Raw genomic sequence first — 19505 nt, forward strand, 5'->3', positions numbered from 1 at the left:
AACTATGATATAAGTGGATTTGTCTATCAAACAATGCCTCCTTACAAAGTTTTCATTTAATTTTTGATAGTGAACACATTCACATGGCTCAAAATTAAAAAAAAAAAAAAGAAAAATATGTATGGTGAACCATGATACCACCCAACCCTGTCTACTTACACCCTCTCCCCAGCCCCTTTGACAACTACTTTATTAGTGTTGTAATCTTTCTGCCCTTGTTGTTTGTTTGTTTTTAATGCATCCTCCAAGAACATTTTGGTAAATATAAATTTGGGGAAAAAGGAGAAAAAAACTAACATTCCCCGGCAACCACTACTTGCCAGAGACTATTGGTGTTTTCCCGTAAGCGAGGTCACCAATTCCTTACAGCAGCTCTCCACCTGTCACAAGATGTGCCTTCTTGTCAAGTACTTTAGAAGTCCTTTCTTACACTCTTCAGCTTCTGCAATCACATCCAACACACCTTCTGAGTCCTATATTTCAACAATGGCCCACTTTGTAACATTTTTGTTGTTGTTGTTACCAGATATTGAACCCTCAGTCACTCAATCCCTGAGCTAAACCCAGCCCTTTTTATTTTTTTATTTTGAGACAGGGTCTCACTAAGTTGCTGAGGCTGACTTTGAACTTGCAACCCTCCTGCCTCAGCCTCCTGAGCCTCTGGGATTAGTCATGTGCCTCGGTGCTTGGCCCTTGGTGACGTCTTTAAAATACACACTTTTCAGTTGCCAGGGCAGTACACAGCATCTAGCAGGTGCTCTCCAAGTGGAAGCTATTATTGTTCCAAGGCCTCTGGGAGAACTTCCTGCAGGCTGAGCTCATTGGACAGGTATTGATTTCTACTTAACTCCTTGAGATGACCCCCTTCTTGGATTTGGTCTATTCTGATGCCAACCTTACATCTCAGTGAGTAATAACCACTGTCTATTCCTTATAGTAATAGAAATAAATCTAGGAATTAGGTGACCAGACCTCTCAGACAGCCACATTTTAAACCTCAAGACAAGAACTGCCACCTTCAACCTGCATCAGGATTTGCAAACTTCTATTAAGGACCAGATAGTAAATATTATAGGCTTTATAGGGTTTTGATAGAAACTACTCAACCTTACATTGTAGCATAAATCAGCCACTGAAAGAAATGAATGTGGTTGTGTTCCAATGTGACTATTAAGGACGCTGGCATTTGAATTTATACAATTTATATGTATAACAAAAATATTTTATTTAAATTTTTTTCCAACCACACAAAAATATAAAAATCATTCTTAGTTCATGGGTCATATACAAACAGGTGGTATACCAGATAGGACCTGTGGGACATAGTTAGGCAACTTCTACTCTAAATGAGGATTTGATAACCTTGTCAAGCAACTAAGTCTGTCTCTGCCTCTGTTGTCTCTCTTTCTCCTGTCATCAAGAACAAGCAGACACAGAAACTAAAGGCCCTTTTAGAAGAAATATTTCTACTTATCCAAGGAGCTGTGATTTTATTTCTCTCAATAGCAGCTTAGGGTTTTGTAAATACAAGTTAATGATTCATATACAAATTTAGATCCAGGTTTGAGTTGAGTTGATATTAACTAAATGAACTTGGTGTTGGAAAAAAAAAATCGTAGTTTGTTCAGCTGCTAGGAAATCAAACAACACTGGAAGCTGAAAGCCTGTAATTACTTCATTTGGAAAGCAAACCTGAGGAGAAGGTAAGGTGTTCTTCTACCTTGCTTCTCCCTTACATGACCCTTACAGGCAGGGGGCTCCATAAATTTTCAGGCATCTTGGCTGAACAGGGAACTCAGAAACACCCTGTTCTGGGGTCTTTGCACTGGCTGGGAGTCCAGAGGTCAGACTCCTTGGGGATAAACACAGCTACTGATATCTCTCTGGAACACTGTGAAGCCGCTTCTGTCCCCTTCCAAGTCTTTAGCAGCATTGTCTCCGTATCTTACTTCCAATCACCATCATCTGGCACCTCTCCCTCCCCACTGCTGTGACTCTCTTATGAACTCTAGCCCCTAGAAATGAAAGTCATGGAGGACATTGTCTGTGAAGACCTTCTGCTTTCCTCAATATGGCCTTCCCCTTGATAGGGAAGCCCAAATGCCTTACTCATTGCTTGGAAATGGCTAGAGAAAAATAGTTTAATAATTCCATAAATTTTCCTATGACACAAGTATCTCCTTATCTTTTGGAAGTCAACCATTCCACAGCAGAAAATAATTGGCTCCCATTTACTCAGGAAAATTCCATCTGCTCCTGTGAATTTTTCAGAGTAATGGACTATTGGAAACAAGACCTGGAATGCTGGGGTGACCAGTGAATGCTTCAAGAATTCATTTTAGAAACTTTATTGTTAGTACAGAAACCAGCCCTTCATCTTGCTTTTAAAAAGGTTGAAAATTTGGAATTTTGATGAAGAAATATTTTAACTGGGTCTGAAAGGTTGACAATGGGCAAAAAAATGACTGGGGAGTCGGAAGTGAACAAAAGAATGGGGAAGCTGGTTTTTGTCGTGCACATCTGTAATCCCAGGGGCTGGAGAGGCAGAGGCAGGATGATTACAAGTTCAAAGCCAGCCTCATCAATCTAGTGAGGTCCTAAGCAACTCAGTGAGACCCTGTCTCAAAATAAAAAATAAAAAGAGCTAGGGATGTTGCCCCGTAGTTAAGCACCCCTGGATTCAATCCCTGGTACCAAGAAGAAGAAGAAAAAGTATGGGAAAGTGAAGGCATAAAATAGTTTAAGCTCCAGGAAAGCAGAGAGCTTGTCCACCTCATTCACCATGATGTTCTTCAGCTCCGGCCCTGAGAAGAATAGCTGGCTCTGTGAGTATTTGTTTAATGAATGAGTGGATGGATGCATTTTTGTAGCCAGGAGAGAGGAATAAGACTGGAAACACAGGCCTATCAGTCAGGTCTCAGTAGGAAACAGAATTTCCCCCAGATAATTCAAGAGAAGGGATTTTAACGAAAGGATGTCTGAAAGAGCTTGGGTAGGGTTAAGGGAAAAATTAAGGGATGGTCGAAGCATCCAGACCCTAGCCACCAGGGACGCATACCACCTCTAAAGCTGAAGGGGCAAGAATGTGGTGCAGTTACCTCCAGAGAAGTGCACGCAAGTAGGGAGGGCAAGAGGAAGAAGGGTGCTGCCCCTTCTCCTCCTACCCCTGGTTCTCCTGCCAGTGCCTCCTAGTAACTGAACCCAGCTAAAAGAAGCCACAGAGCCTGAGAGCATGGGAGTGACATTTTGGAGACTGGACCTGGGTAAAAGAAGCAACAGAATCACCATCCATAATGGGAGCTGAAATATAAAGCTGGTTTAAAAACCAAATCCTGCCTTCATTTCCCTAGGCCTTCATTCATTCCTTACTCTCTAGAGGTGTCCCTGACCCAGTCAGCTCTTGTCAACTGGATTGGTAAACTATTAGTTCCTGAAGATTTTAGATGAGGAAGGAGCAGAAAATAAAGGTTCAGGAAACTTTATGTTCACATTCCAATCCTGCCACTCCTTATGTGTAAACTGTGGGCTCATTACTTCAAATTCTGCGTCTCAATTTCCATGTCTGTAAAGCGAAGGAAATTATATTAGCTACCTCACAGTGTGGTGGTAAGTATCCAAAGAGATAGTCCAAGTAAAGCCCTTAGGTCTGATGGCATTGCTCTTTTTAAAGCCTTTCTTGGGTTGAGATTTAAGCAAATTTGTCTTTTATTGAAGAATTTGCTGTCAAATCAGGGTTAAAGTGAGGTCTTAAGGAATTTGGCAATCTGACTTTGTCCAGGCAATTTTACTTGCTTTTGTTTATGCTGGCTGGCTTCCTTAGGCATTGGTTTTTCCTCCTTTGAATGACAGTAGGATGTTAGAGAGGCTTTAGGTAATACCAGTAAAGTCCACCTACATGGGCTCTCAACATACAGCTGCGATTTAGCTTCCAGTGCATTTCTGAAAATTGCTTCCTTGGCATTTCAGCATTTTATTTGAAAGAACAACTGAAGCAGAAAGGAAATCAAGCAACAACAGGAGGACTTGGTTTTTGAACTCATTAGTTGGCAAGCTGAAAAATTTGCTTAGATCAGTTGGGTTTTCAAATGTGAGAATGGGCTTCTGATAAGAAAGTCAGTACCTACAGTCTGAGTCTGTACTTCCTTCTTTTCCTAACAAGGTTCATGTGCCTTGTTAATAGGTGAGATGTGTAGAGCTGTGTAGTGCTGTGTGCCCCTGTTTATGCCATCATTAAAATTTAAACAGACACACATTTTATGGAAATAGCTGACTCTAATTATGATTTTTATCCCCTCTTTGGTTTCCAATATTTTTTTATAGCATGGTTATAAAAGAAACCTTGTTTTGGCTGTGTTCTTAATGAATATTTGTGGAAATTTCTAAAATTTTAAATGCATTTACAGTTCTGACATCAACTTAACTTACATAGATTAAATAATAAGAGAATGTAAAAGTTTCAATTTCATTTTGATACCAGAGACTTGTGGTTATTTCAATATGTAGGTGATCCTTCATGATAATTCTTAAAGATAAGCAGGTTATTATCATAATATATGCTTCATACAAGTAAATGACTTGTACGTGACTACTTCTCCAGTGAGGGAATATTTTAAAATGTACCTAACAATCCTATCTCTTGGGCTATGAAAGCCCTTAAATAATGATTCTCAAGGACTTCCTCTGTCATTGCTTAATAATATTCAAGGCCCACAGACAGTTCAGAATTACATTTTTAGAATGGTATATACTATATAATTATAGTGCCGTTTTTTTATAAGGCAGCAAACCCCATTGTATAGCAAGATGAAAGGAAATGCACCAAACTCTTAGCAGTGGGTTCTTTCTTTTTCAGTCTCATGGGTCAATTTTATTACCTTTACAGTAGTTCTAAATGGAAGATAGGAATACAGGAAAGGTTTAAAAACAATGCTAATCCCTCCTCAGGGACATCTGAGGTTTTTTTTATACCTCCCTTTTACAGTGTGGTGTCAGAGGCTGTCTGGATTTGAATCCTGATTTCCTCACTTAGCACTGTATGACCTTGTACAAGTACAGACATCTCTCTGTGCTCAATGCAATCATCTGAAGACAGGGATAGTAGAGATCTTCGGTGATCTAGCAAGATCCTGTCTCCCAAAATAAAAAATAAAAAGGGCTGAGGACATAGCTCTGTGGTTGAGGGCACCTGGATTCAAGTCCCAGTCCCACACACACAAAAAAACCTGGGGAGGGGAGTAGTAATACTTCTCTCATGGAGCTGTTGTGAGTCTAAATGAGAAAATACCTAAGAACAGTGGCAGGGACTCACTTGGAATCAATAAATGAGAGCTATTATTTTATCATTTATAATTAACCTGTTTCTAATCCCATCTCTTGTGGTGGAATGTGACCTCCTGGGATAGTCTCTGACCCTCCTTTCTTTCAGCCTTTGGTGTTCAGAATCTGCTTTGAAGCTGTTCTGAGCCTGTCTGCACTGATCCATTCATTAGCAAGTGGTCAGTTCATGGTGACACCTCTACAGGTCCACATGAAGTCCTTTAGGGGTGTTATTCTAAAACATCCACCTTCCTAGTACTTGAAACTTCAATCGCCTTCCAGAGTCTTACATGGGTCATGAAGACTAGGTGACATCTGAATCACAAATTGATTCACAGGGTCAAGAGTATTTGGTCCATATAGAAAGTCAAGGTTTATAAACCAGTCAGTATCTTTATCTGGCATCACTCTCTTCCTCAGCAGCTGCCCCACAAACCTACTCTGCATGAAGTTGTCCTGGCCTCAACATTATTTTTCTGGAAAAACCAGGAGTATATATAAATGGCTGGACCTTCAGAGAGATTGATTTTCTAAAATTTTTCCCGAATTTATTTTTATTTGATTTTTAAAATGAACAGTATTTTGAAAGAGCATAACCTATAATATAAGGCTTATTTCGAATTCTTAGGATGATGATGCTAATTTTCAATTGATATGTGTAATTGCTAATACTTGTCTCTCTGTATAGAGCTTCCTCTTTCCATGTTTTAGCTCCAAATCTTGCCCTCTTGTCGATGCAAAATTCGTGCTTTTAAAATATCCCACCACCCACACACATACACACATTCCACACACATGCACATCTCTATGTTTACTTTTTTGAGCAAAGGTGAGATGCATGATCACATCTCTTTTTAAAGATGGGACAGCCAGAAGAAAAGGCAAACAAATCACATTGGGAGGAACCTTCAAAGGGCTGTGTCCTAGCATCTCTAACTGCCCTTTATTAACCCATTATGGGTTATTACTTCATTAAATGAAACTATTAAAATACCCATGGGATGAAGTGGGAGAAATGGATTGGCTAGAATCAGCAAGTACCTGTAAATAAGGTACACCAGAGGGAATTTGGTACAGGAGAGAAGGATGAGTCATAGCACACATTAACTAGTACTTACATAATGTCTAATAAGTTACAAAGTGATTTAACATACTGCAAGAGAATGAACAGAGGGAGTGAAGAAAATGGTAGAGAATTGGATGGGGTAGGGAGGCTTCCGTATCTCACCTGGACTTTAGACCCCAGATTGCCTTGCTTTAATTTTAAGTTACCTGAGATAATGAAAAACATGAGGACTACAGATATCTGGATATCCCCTTAATTATTTTGCAATGGAAAATGATTCAAAATCTGCCTTACAGTTTGTGATCTCTGATATCTTTATTCCTGTTATAGTATGGGAAAAAACAAGTTTATTTTGATCATTTTCTATCTTGATTCATCAAGTGGTATCAGGAGAGGGATTTTCAAGAACTTTCATTCTTTTGTTCCCAAGGGCTGCCCAGGATGGTGGACATGATGAAGTCAGAACTGTAGCAAAGGTGAAAACATGACCCAAAGCCCTCCAAAGCGTGGTGTGACAAGAAGAAATTCCTATTTCTGACACTTACTCTAAGGCCATCTCTGACTCAATATCTGGGTAAAGGGGCAGAGCAGATTTGTACTCAGAAGACCCAGGAAGACCCATGACAGCTTGTCTTCTCAAACCACAGACTGGAACTCACCTAAATCCTCTAAGATGCAGTCCCTCTGCTTGGAGGAAAAATATTCTGTATGAAACTGTAGTAGAAGAAAGTATGTGAGTCTGAGAGCCAAGCCTGCCCACCCCCACATGGGAGGCCATAATGTACCATTTTACTGAAATTTCTCTTTGCTTTGTTTTTCCCAATGATGCATTTAGCTACAGCATGTAGAGAGAAGCCCTATTCAAGAGAGTGGGGTCATTATCCACACACAAAAGGCCATTTAGAGAAAGAACAGCTCCGTCAGTTCAAGCTGTGGCTGCCAGAGTCCAGACCCATTAGGAAAAAAAAAAAGGTTAGCTGTTTAAGTGGGACTGTGAAACAAAATGTAATAATTAGGGCTAACTGGCACCCTCCCCCCTGCCAAGAAAGCTGCCTGGGATCATAAACAAATTCCCCGAAAGTTCTAAGCTTAGGGGAAAGCAAATCATCCACTCCAAATGACAGTTCAATTATTAACCTCTACCCTAGAGGCGAGGCTTCCATTTCTTCTTCTTCTTCCTCTTTCTTTTAAAATTTTTTTTCATCTTAATATGTACATATATATTTTTATTGCTGCCACTTTTATTAGGGTTGGGCTGTTCTTTCTTTAGTTTACCACTACTAACATGTTCAGATCACTGGTGTGTGTGTGTGTGTGTGTGTGTGTGTGTGTGTACCTGCACACAAACATGGGAAAAAAATGTAAGTCCTCAAATTAGCAGTGGTTACCTTTAAGTCATGAACTATATGGAAGAATTGGGAATCAATCCTCCCATGCTTCCTAATTGCTCTTTATTAAATATGAAAAGTAAAAAAGAAAAAAAATGCATAAAATATTTCAGTTACAATTTTCTACCTTGTCTCATCTAAAGGAGGAAAAAGAGTTGAGAGTTTCAGTGCAATAATAATAAGAAAGGAGGTACAAACCTCAGAGGAGAAATGGTGTGATAAAGGAGAGCCAGACAGGAAGGGGAACCCACCCTCAGTCTCTCCTTCAGACTCTCAGTGGCATCTGCATAAAAGTAGCTTCAGACTCACAGATATTTTGTGGTTCTTAGTAAGACAATAAATGCTCACAGCATTTCGCATGCTCACAGATGCAGTGTCCTGGCTAATCAAACAATGCTAGAGGTTTAATAGACATTTTCAGTTGGATCAATCACTTGGGGTATTTTGATGACTAGAGAGTAATCATAAGCTCAGTGCATGAATAACCAATATTCAATGAATAAGTTGGGCCTAAAATACCATTGAAAATTTAATGCTTAATGATTTAGAAGCACTGTGGGAACTTATAGGGCTTGACGAAGCATTTTGAAAACAAATGATGAAAATTAACACAGAATGGACACAGTGAAAATTGACAAGGAGTTCCTTTTGTTAGAGTACATGATAAATCTGCTTTTTATGTGATATTTCTAAAATGACCCACTGGTAGAATGGAGGTAGAAATTAATTGCTTGGCAAATAGAGATTAGGCATTTCACTTACACCTTTGTGGAATTTCATTACCCCCCACCTTCATTTTTATTACTCTTATAACAAAATATTTACCAAGTGCAGGACTTTTAATCCAGGAAGTATGAATCCTGTGTTCACATCACTCAATTACCAATTTAAGAAGTATGCACTTTTCAATTCACATGGGATTCTTTTAACATTTTTGCATCACAAGTTTTATGAAGGGGTACAAAGGAGAATTTTAAGTCTGTCATTGCCTTTGGTTTGTGGGAAAAGAATAGGTACAGGCCAATCAAAGGTTGAGAAATGATATCAATTTAATCCATTCAAGAAATACATTTGAATGCTCCAGGCACTATTGTGGGCACTTGTGATACATAGATTTTTACCAGTGAAGAGAGATGATAATACATATTATAAATATATTCATGATGTTGGAGGATGATAAAGTTATTGAAAAATAGGGCAAGACACTGGGGATTCAGAAAGAAAAAGAGTCGCTTCTGAAATTTTAAATAATTTGTTTAGGGTAGGCTTCACTGAGAAAATGTTTCAGCAAAACCTTGAAGGAAACAAAGGATTCAATCATGTGGGTATGTGGAAGGGAAGCGCTTCAGGGTACAAAATAGAGATACTGGATAGGGGAAAATGATTTGCAGAGGAAAATAAAAAGTAGAGCGGAAAAGAAGAAGAAAAGGAGAGACATTTGAGGTAAAGAGGCAGCTTGTGTATTCCTAATGTAATGGAACTTGGAACCATGTGGCTTTGGATAATTGTGCTTGGAAGGAATAATAAAAATAATCTCTTTACCCAAAATATGATTAGCATTTGTGACACAGCCTTATAAAATAAGTAGGTAAATGTGCTCAGATTTTACACACTAAAGACTGGCATATTTATACTGAGAGCTAGAAAATTGAATGCATTCATTATTTTATCTTGTTTAATCTGAGTATCATACATACCAGACACTGTGTTAGGGACTGTGGTGTGGTGGTAACCAAAACAGATGTGATTTCTACATTCATGCAGAGATGCACTTTAATTAAGTGATATATTCATTATCTTATGGTGAGAGCTGTGGAAAATTATATAGAAGCATGAAAGCATCTGACCTCCTTTGGGAGTCAGAACTAAATATCTACCAGGAAATGATATTTGAGCTGAGATTTGAGGGATGAGTTAGAGTCCTGTAGGCAGAGGTGGAAGAAAGCATGGAATATTTGAAGAACTGAAAGGCCAGAGTGGCTTAAGGAGGGAAGAATAGTTCAGCCAATTAGAATCCTATCAGAAAATAGAGGGCACATAGAAATAGGCCAACTGAGGACAGTTTAATTAAAGGGCTCTTTATAATGGTGTCTGAATGGTTAAGGGAAATTAACAAGGGATGTCCAGTACCCCAGGAGAGCAAGAATGAAAAGCTCTCCCCATTCCTGGGCACCAAAGTGGAAGGCAGGGATGTTTATCAGAGAAAATAGTTATAGGGAAAAAATACTACACAGTAATTGTGGCCTTCTAAAAAGAGATGTAGCCAGGGTTGGGTATGTGGCTCAGAGGTAGAACACTTGCCTAGTATGTGTAAGGCACTGAATTCAATCTCCAGCATTAGAGGGAGAGAGAGAGGGGGTGGCGGGTGTGGGGGAGAGATGGATGTAGCCAGTCTAAGGTTATATAGCTGGGGGAAAATTATATACAGCAATCTCCAGCCTCTTTCCCATCTCCTTCCTTTCTTTCTTGTTCCATCTCCTACCTTTCTTTAATCAACCTTTAGTCAAACAAGTGAGGGAGCCCTTTGATGTAGCCTATAAAGACCAGCTCCCAGGGCACAGAGTAGAGAGAAGAAGGATGCAGTGACTTTCAAGGAGCAATGGAAAATATCTTACACAATTATGAAACAGATCATAACAGATCTTATTGATCAAGTGAAAGATTCTGGTTTCAGTCTTCCTAAAAGTGATAGGAAGCTAGGGAACAATGTGCTCAGATTAGCATTTATCAAATGTAATCTGAACAGACTGGTCCCATTCATGGAGGATGCAGGAAGTTCAGCTGGAGGTATTATGTGGCCCCAAAAGAGACGTAGGTAGCATCTACCGATTTGTCCTTGTGAAAAATAAGGATGTATGGAGGACTCAGGAGGCAATGAGTTTGCGTTGGTCTGGGAAGGGGAAATGTGAAAGAGAATGAGAAATATCAGAGGAGAGCTCCAGATGTGTGGTCTACGGGAGCAAATGCGTGGTAGTGCCATTTTCCACAGGAGGATTAGGTCTGGAAGTTGAATAACATCATAACTTTGTTTTGGACATAGTGAGTCTTTGAGAAAACCAGCAGTAAATGACCAAGCAATAACTACATTTAAGCAGGTATTTCATAGCTTGGCTTTTATTGTGCCCCAACAAGGTTCTGAGCTAGGCATGTTATTTAAAACAGTTTCTCCAGTGCTCAAAATATCAAGGCAGATATTATTTCCCCCAATTTATGGATGAGAAAACCAGGCTTAATGAGGTTAAATTCTTTGCTTACCTTCAGGACTAAAAACTCAGACATTTTAACCCTGCTGGAGATCTTTCTCCTGTGTGCTATGGTAATCTAGGCATCACAGATGTCTCAGAGAAACCTGTAGAAGAGTGAATTTTTTTTTTTTTGTTATAAGGTCTTATTTCATTTGGGTAAAATATTGGCTTTGTCTCTTTGGATTCAAGAGCAGGCTCATGTGAGTTTCAGTTAATCAACTAATCAGCACTCACTGAGAAATTATCATATATTTAGAATTTTGCTGCCCATTATAAAAAGATTATGAATAGTATAAGATGATCCTTGATTCAAGGGTTTAAAAATTAGGAGAGGGAGCAAATAAATACAGGAAACATGTGTGATAACGGGCTGATAGAACAGCTTGAAGAAAGGACAGCATGAGTCATGATAAGTCTTATTTAGGGGAGACCTACATGGTGTGTACAAAAGGAATAAAAAAAAGAGATACTGTGCTGAGGGGCTAAGAAATTTCAGTAACTGAATGCTGGTCTGTGGATTGGATGTCTCTGTCCCAGAAAATTTCTTAAGTGTGCAATTAATTACAGTTAGCTAAATGAAGTATGTGTTAAATGGTCTGAAAATTGAAGCTACTGGGAACCTATTTTATTTAACATTTATTTTTCAGATTCCTGCAATCAAGAGTGGTTTTCTTTTTTGATAGACAAGGGACAGCAATCTGTTCACATTTTTGTTGAAGGAAAAGCTGATATTGTGACTGCATTTAAATCTGATAGAATCTAAATCCTTATCCCACTAATGAAAAATGTCATCAACAAATCTTAGTCTAAGATCTTTGAGCTTTCAAAAATGTATTCTTTATGGGAAAATCACCTCGAACTTATTTCCAAAAAAGAAAGAAAAAACCTTTCTTAAATAAAGGCATTTAAAAAGACATTTTCTTTGTAGTATTATAATAACTGACCCAACCCTTGCATGGCGCCTATGATTTGCACAGTTCTTTATATACTTTATCTCATTTGACAACTAAGTAAAGCTGAACTTTACCAGGAAGTTATGTTGGATAAAGAGTTCACCAAAGAGGAAAAAATGTATTGGTTTAAACAAATTTAAAAATGAAAATGAGTCTTGAGTACTTAGATAGTAAGAAGTCATGGGTTATCATATAGTATAATCTATGCAGTAACATAGAAACGATAACAGTTATATGAATAACCAACATGGATTGAGCCTTTGCTGTATACAGTGGTCTATACACATCTGCGTATTAACTTGCTTAATCCCACAGAAATCCCATGAAGAATATAGTCAACCACTTCCACGTTACAGATGAGGAAACTGAGGCACCAGTGTTTGAGTAACTAGTCCAAGGTTACAAAACCAATAAGTGAAGGAGCTGGACTGTGACCCAAGAAGTTTGCCTCAAGAGCTCTCACTCTAAATTGCTAAAAATGATTTCTACAATGTAAATTTTCTTTTATGTAAACATTGTTTCCTAAGTAAAAAATGGTAAAATAGCCAATAACTTGTGAACAAAAACAAAGTGAAGAAATCAAGCAGGTGCTATTGTGAACACTAACTTAGACTACTTAATAAAATCATAGAAAGGGGAGAAAAAAAAGAAATAATTTATAAAATAAATATTAATATAGAATAATTTCATTCCTAAGCAAAGAAAAGAACATTTACTTGAGGAATTAGAAATGAAAATATTTCTAACATTTTAACTATTCACTGAAGAAAGAGAAAAAAAGGTTAAGATGGAAGAGGTTTATTTAGGATCTAAGACCTACCCAATGTTATCATTATTATAAAATTTGTTTAAAATCCTCCCTAAAAGTATTTCCTGCTTTACTTGGAAAGGAAACTAGGAGTTTAATATAGAATAATTTCATTCCTAAGCAAGAAAGAGAGGGTATAGAAACAAATGGAATATTCTGAAATCTTGGTCAGCTCACTGAAGACTTCAGGTTTTTCTTTATCTGCTCCTCCCATGGGGTGTGGCAGATGCAAAGGGCAAGTGGCAACAGGAGCAGTTCTTCTAACTTTGTCCCCTTTGGGGCCAGGACACTGGCATCCATATTCAGCCAGCTTTTGAGAATTATTTTGTGACAGGAAGTTTGAAGTTTGAAGATACTTGTAATTTGAGGTGGAAAAGAACAAATCCCCATCAATTCTGATAAAATATAAAAGTGAGATTTTAGGACTGTTTTGCAATTGAAAATGGATGGAAAGGACTTTTCCAAAGTCCCTTTCAAGAGACTAAGAATTTTCCCTAAGGTGTTTTTTTCAGACAAAGAGAGATGAGTACATTTTTTCATGAACACTCTCCTTAGGATTAGAAAGTCACTGGGAAGGTGCCCAGGGGTGAGTCTAAGAGAAATGCCATCATATTGCATGCAATTATTTTTAGTTTTGCATCTTATTTTTTATTTCATTCCAGCATTAGGTTTCTAAGATTTATCCACAGCTGGAGGTGTAGCTTACTTGTAGAACACATGTTTAGCATGCATGAGGGGTTGGGTTTAATTGCCAGCACCAATAAACAAACAAACAAACCTATAAGTTGATTTTTAACAGGGATTTATCTATGATGCTGCTTAAAACTATAATTTACTCATATTCACTGCTATATTATATTCTGTGATGATTCTATCAAATGTATTTAGTCTTTCTGGACAGGGGTTTGGGGGCTTTTGAGTAAAGGCTAAATAATCAAGACTAGGCCGATATACTCATTCAAGAATTTCTCTAGGCCAATGGCTTTCAACTTTTGTTTTTTTACTTTTATGAAAAACATATATTTATATTGTATTCCAGTACACAAGCACATGTTGTATCCTATATACATATAAATAATTTAAATAAAATTTAATTAAATTCAGGAGTGTGCTAAAAGGGGGCAAAGTGATTATTGAGTAGGTTGACCTGTACTTTTCTGTATTTAGAGAGTTAAATTATATGTGTGTGTGTGTGTGTAAAATATATGTAGGAATACCTATATATATTAAACCATATGTATAAATAAATGTTAGGTGTTCTCCCAGCAGTGAGACAGCAGTTTGTATATGTACCCCACTTCCCTAATAAATACAGGCAGTCTTCGAATCAAACATAGTCTGTGTTCTTACTTCACAGGAAAGTGAGTTGTTTGGAATGCAAACTACCATTTCTAAAGGAGAAAGACAGCATGAAATGGGTTCCTCTTGGGGTCTCTAGAGGAGAAAGTTTTGATAGTTCCCGTGGTCCCTCTTGCTTCTAAAGCCTCAGCAGGGGAAGGCTTTGTGGGGAGGACCATGGGGCAGGACTGCGTAGTTAAGAATGGCAAGCTACTTGATGCTAGGCAGGAGGAGGCCCTCGGGGCTACTTCTCCAGGCATTGTGTCCTGGGCAGCTGAGGAACAGTGGGATGGGATGAGGATCTGTGAAGTAGTGATGATAAATCAAGGGGAAGCCTCCTTTTTCATGGGATCCTTATGTTCACAGACCCATCAATAATAAGAACAGAAAGCCAAAAGCAATGAGCACCATTTGGGAAGAGCAGATCATAAATCAAGGGAGACCAGATCTGGGGAAACTTTCCCAGAAAGGAAAGAGAAGTACTGGGCTGTGAATTAGACATATAGCATGGGCGGGAGGTGCAATCAAGGTGCAGGGGGAAAGTATACAAGGCCTGGGTTTGAACCAGTTCTAATAGCTCAGGTCAGCTGGTTGGAGAGAACTGCAAAGGGAAACACCAGGAGATGTAGGGAAGGACTGAATGAAACTTGATGGGATGAAGGCTGAGGACTGTCAGGATAAGATGGGACAGCTCAGATCTCAACTCACAGGTAACATGCTTCTCTCTCTAACAACATCCCTGCCATTGCTTAAAAACTACTGTTGAAATAACTCTTCACAGATAGAAGACTTGGTGTGTAAGGAAATATATTAGTAGATTGTAAAATAACATGTAATTTATTCTTCTATATGCCTTATGGTTTTTCTGTATTTTTACAAAGAAATGCCACACAAATATTGTTAAACAAATTAATGTACAAAGGAATGGGTGTGTGGTTAGATAGGTAGGTGGATACATAGATAAGTGGACATGTGATGGATGTAGGATGGAATGGAAGGGTGGAAAGTCGGGTGTGAGGGCAGACAAGTCGGTGGTTAGTGGGTGATGAGCAGGTGGATGAGCATTTGGTGGCTGATGTAAAAAATGTAAATCCTAGCAATGGTTTGTTAGTAAAATTTTAATTTAGTTATAGGAGTCAAGTTTATCTTTTTAGTACACTTTTCTGAAGCAAGCACATCCTTCAATGAACATTTGAATAAAACTCCTGACCCTTTATTTCTAAAACTATTCACCACTACCTGACCTAGAATAGGTTTTCAAGCACAAGTTTTCAAGTTTTTTCAAGTTTTCTCAAGCACAACTTATGGCAAGGCCACTGAAAAGATAAAAGTAAAATTTATCTTTGAATTTTAGAGTGGTTTTTAAAATTAGCATTCAACATTCTAAACAACGAAGGGATTCATCTATATTCACAGTTTCAAATCAGTTTTGTACAACACTATTTACTTTCAAAACAAACAAACAACCAAACACCAGCCAGCCTGCCAAACAACCAAACTGCCCAAATCCTCAATCAACTGTATGTAAGAGGGGTGGTGTGGCAGTTTCCTGGTAAGTAAGTTTTTAAGGAAGATACTCCTGCTATTCAAAGTGTGGTCCTTAGGCCAGAAGGGTCAGCAACACCAGTGAGCTTGTGAGAAATGTAGACTATTAGGTCCCATTCCACACCTACTGAAAAGTTTGAGAAATAATTCCATTTGCACCTTCTTGGAATTGAAAATGTATACAGCATTATGCATTGTTTAGTTTTCTTTAATACAATGTTTACTAACCTTATTTGAACATGGATCTTTTCTTTTTTCTTTTTCTTTTTTTTTTTACTGGAACAACCATTTAAAGTAACTTGGAAATTGTGGAACATAGTTGGGGTGATGCTGAGGTCAATGCAAACTAAAGCCCTCCCAAATAAAGCATTCTATGTCTGTATTAATAATATTGATATAGGTGCACGTGTTTATGTATGTGTACATATGCATATGTGTCTATTTATCTACTTACCTGATAGAAATTAGTCATGATTATACTTCTAATGTTTAATGAAAACAAAAAGGAAAACAGATTTGTTAGATTTGAGCAAAATGGCAGAATGCAATTTTAGGTTCTTTGTGAAGAGGAGGAATTTTGAGAGAATGGATTAGTTTAATCATGAAGTCAGTGTCTACTGAGGAATATGTATATGGGGCTAGGATTTCTTTTTACCTTTCAACATCTTTTCCAAAATCTATTTTCTTCAGTTTAGAGGGCACAATTTTTATGCACTTTCTCCCACATGTTCCTATTCAAATATTTTATTTTTAGAAAGAATTCTATTTGGAGGAAACATTAAAATTTTCATAGTCTTTTAAGAATGTTTTTAAAGAACATTAGTTTTTATATGAAGTTTCCTTGGGCAAGTACAAATTGATATGAAAGATTTGGATTTAATTTGACGTTATTGGAAGTAATCTAAAAATAAACAATACTTCCTAGTGGTAGGTTCAATCTTTTAAAGCAATATTTTGAATAGGAAATTGTGCAATGTTTGCCTTCATAGGTCCTCTTAGTACCTATCCAAAAGCACATGGATCCCACCCCATACCCGGCCTCCTGAATCACATGGATCCAGGATGGAGACTCTTTTTTATTCCAGAGATTGAACACTTGAGAATAGAAATGACTTTGTCATTGCACAGTTCACTTTATTCTGAACAGTCTTGGGGATGAGTGGGAGTAAGAGTAAGACTATGCCAAGGCTATCAAAATGAGGCAATTTTATAGACATCTTTCACTTTAATAGGTACACATTTATCTTTATATGAGAAAAAATATCATCATCATAGCAAATATGCCACTTCCTAGATATTATCACTTAGGACAAGGTTAAATTTTAAAAGGGAAGCTATTTTTTAAAATAAAATAATATCCCAGGTGTGTGTATATAGACATTGTGATGGTAGTCATGTAAAGGTTGCAGTGTGGGAATACTCCTCTAACCCAGCCATTTTGTTCTGTGGATGAAAATAAAGCCCAGTATACATGGAAGTTTGTGGGAATTAGGGCCAAGGATTTTTTACTTCTCAGAACCATGATAAAATCTCTGCAATTGCCTCAGACAAAAAATGCCTTAAGTATATCTGAATTATCCTTGTGATGTCAAGTTATCAAGCACAGTAAGTTTCCATTTCCCTAGATAGTGGATAACCGATTATAAGATTCAGTTCATAATTTTCAGTATTCTTCAAAACATTCCGATACATTAAAGAATACAATGAAGTAACCTCTCCCTCAAAAATAGGTTGAGTTTACCTTATCTGGAGTATGAACCAGAAATTGTCATAGGGATTTGCCTCACACCTGTTACCTCTTTTCTGTGGGTTGATTTTTCCTATCAGTCATGAAAACTTGAACAAGTCATGATTTTGCCTCCAATTTCTTTAATATAAAACATAAAGAAAAAGATGCTTTATGCCACTTAACTTCCCAGGGACTTATTTTCTCCACCTGTGAAATGCCACTTTATCAATCTCTCAGGTCACTCCTATCTCCAAGTTCCTATGACTTGAAAACTATTATAAAAATGAATGGTGCATTAAACCCATAGAGGTAGCTGAACTTCCAGGGAGACATGGTTATTGGATATTAAAACTGGCATATTTAAGTGCCTGCTATGTTACAAGTATTCAACACACATTGTCTTGTTTAATTTGCTTAGCACATGAACACAATTCCTTTTTCACATGGAGAAACTGGAGTTCAGAGGATTGCAGTAACTTATTCAAGATCACACAGCTAGTGAGTAGTAGGGCTGAGATTTGAGACCAGCTCTTCTTTTCTCAGACGTTCACTCCTTAACGTCCTCATTCCAAACTCCATTTCCATGGCCAACGTGTTATTGCCAATACCTTTGAGGTAAAGTTATAGAGCAGGATTGCAGAAAAAATACCCTTCCATTTGTAGGTTTGTCAACACAGCTGAAAAAACATTCTAAGGATTGCCTAATCAGTGAGAATATTGTGGACATGTATCATTTTGTGCCTAATTCCTTAATATATGGAATATATTAATGACGTTCAGTTTATCAAATGCAATTTGCAAGTGAATTTGCAATTGAAAATCCAAACTCTAATACTGATATAGATTCTAGAGAATAACTGATTAAATATTATTCACAGAAGATAAATGAATAGAAACCATATGAATATTTGAAGGCAAGTAAAAGTAGACTCATGGTTTTAGGATTATTCAGGATTGGATTTCATTTTATTGAAAACAGAAAACAAATATTGTTACTACCTGAAAAAAATATGATTTTTTTATAGAAAAATGGGAACAAATAACAAAATTTGGGAAATGTCTAAAATTACAATCATTATATTTGTTGCTGGAGGGCTACATTTCACAGCAAACTAGAAGTTTGTATGTTTATTTATGCACATATTTAAGTGCTGAGTCAAAAATCAGATTTAAAAAAATGTATTAAGTAGCATTGACTCACTGTTGCAGCAGGCTTCAAACATAAACTGTATGCAGATTTGGCATTATCATTTGAAATAATAACGGAGAGAAATTCACTTTGAGACCAAACCGTTTTGATTTGCAAAGTAGCAAGAAAAATAATTTCTTCAGGACACAGAGAATCAACTTTAGATAATGTGTGCTTTGAAAAAATAAGAAGTAAGCCTTCGCTTCTAGCTTGCAGGCTTACATCTCACCATATTCCAAACTCGGGGCTCACAGAAATGAACAAAAAATAATCCTTAAACTAGCACATTCATACCTCATAAGAGCAAAAGCTTTCCTATTTCAACCAATATTCATTTAAACAGCAATCTGCAAAATGGTCAGCCTTTCAAGTGAATTAGTCAGTTCATATGCCTAACATAATCACCTATTTTAGACAAGATGCTCTGATGAACAAATGTTCAGATTGAGAGTAAAATGAAGGTAACTGTGATTTTTCCCAGGGGCCATCAGCTTGTGAATATGAAGGAGATTACTTAAAATAATGGTTTCATTTTTACTGGCTTCACCTACATGATACAGTTCCTCAAAAGCCATGTAAAGCTTCCCCACCATCAAACATGCTGGTTCATCACCTACCAGGCTGGCTGGTGCCCTACCAGGCTGGCTGTCCTAGGGCACATGCCCACTCCTCTGCGGCTACCCCATTGAGTCTACCCCACTGATTCCTTGGGTTGGGCCCATGTCAGGGTAGTCTCTTGGGTGTATAGGAGAGAAGACTGTGATTCACTCTGACTCCAACAGATAAAGCACAGACTCGAGGACCTGATAACTAGTGGATGATCACTTGTGGAGGTTTGTTAATTAATCAGACTTACTAATGAACTGGGCAACTGCCCAAGAGCCCTTGTAAACTGTGGTAAGTCTGGCTTGGAGAATGCAATTTGGAT

The 19505-nt window shown here is 37.7% G+C and overlaps 1 protein-coding gene and 1 long non-coding RNA gene across 7 annotated transcripts in view; one reads left to right on the forward strand and one right to left on the reverse strand.

Moving 5' to 3' along the window:
- The window catches only part of Rasgef1b (RasGEF domain family member 1B), a 553928-nt gene that overhangs the window by 72310 nt on the left and 462113 nt on the right, over positions 1–19505 (reverse strand). The gene's annotated exons all lie outside the window — the stretch shown is intronic.
- The window catches only part of LOC144366736 (uncharacterized), an 85010-nt gene continuing 67096 nt past the window's right edge, over positions 1592–19505 (forward strand). The window contains exons 1-2 of one of the 2 annotated variants that reach the window (XR_013425844.1): positions 1599–1703; positions 6813–11465. This is a non-coding gene — a long non-coding RNA (uncharacterized LOC144366736). Of the gene's footprint in view, positions 1704–6812; positions 11466–19505 lie in introns of those variants that run through there. The other variant, XR_013425843.1, reaches the window with a different exon arrangement.

This window comes from Ictidomys tridecemlineatus, chromosome 9 (assembly GCF_052094955.1).
Source record: "Ictidomys tridecemlineatus isolate mIctTri1 chromosome 9, mIctTri1.hap1, whole genome shotgun sequence".
NCBI lineage: Eukaryota > Metazoa > Chordata > Mammalia > Rodentia > Sciuridae > Ictidomys > Ictidomys tridecemlineatus.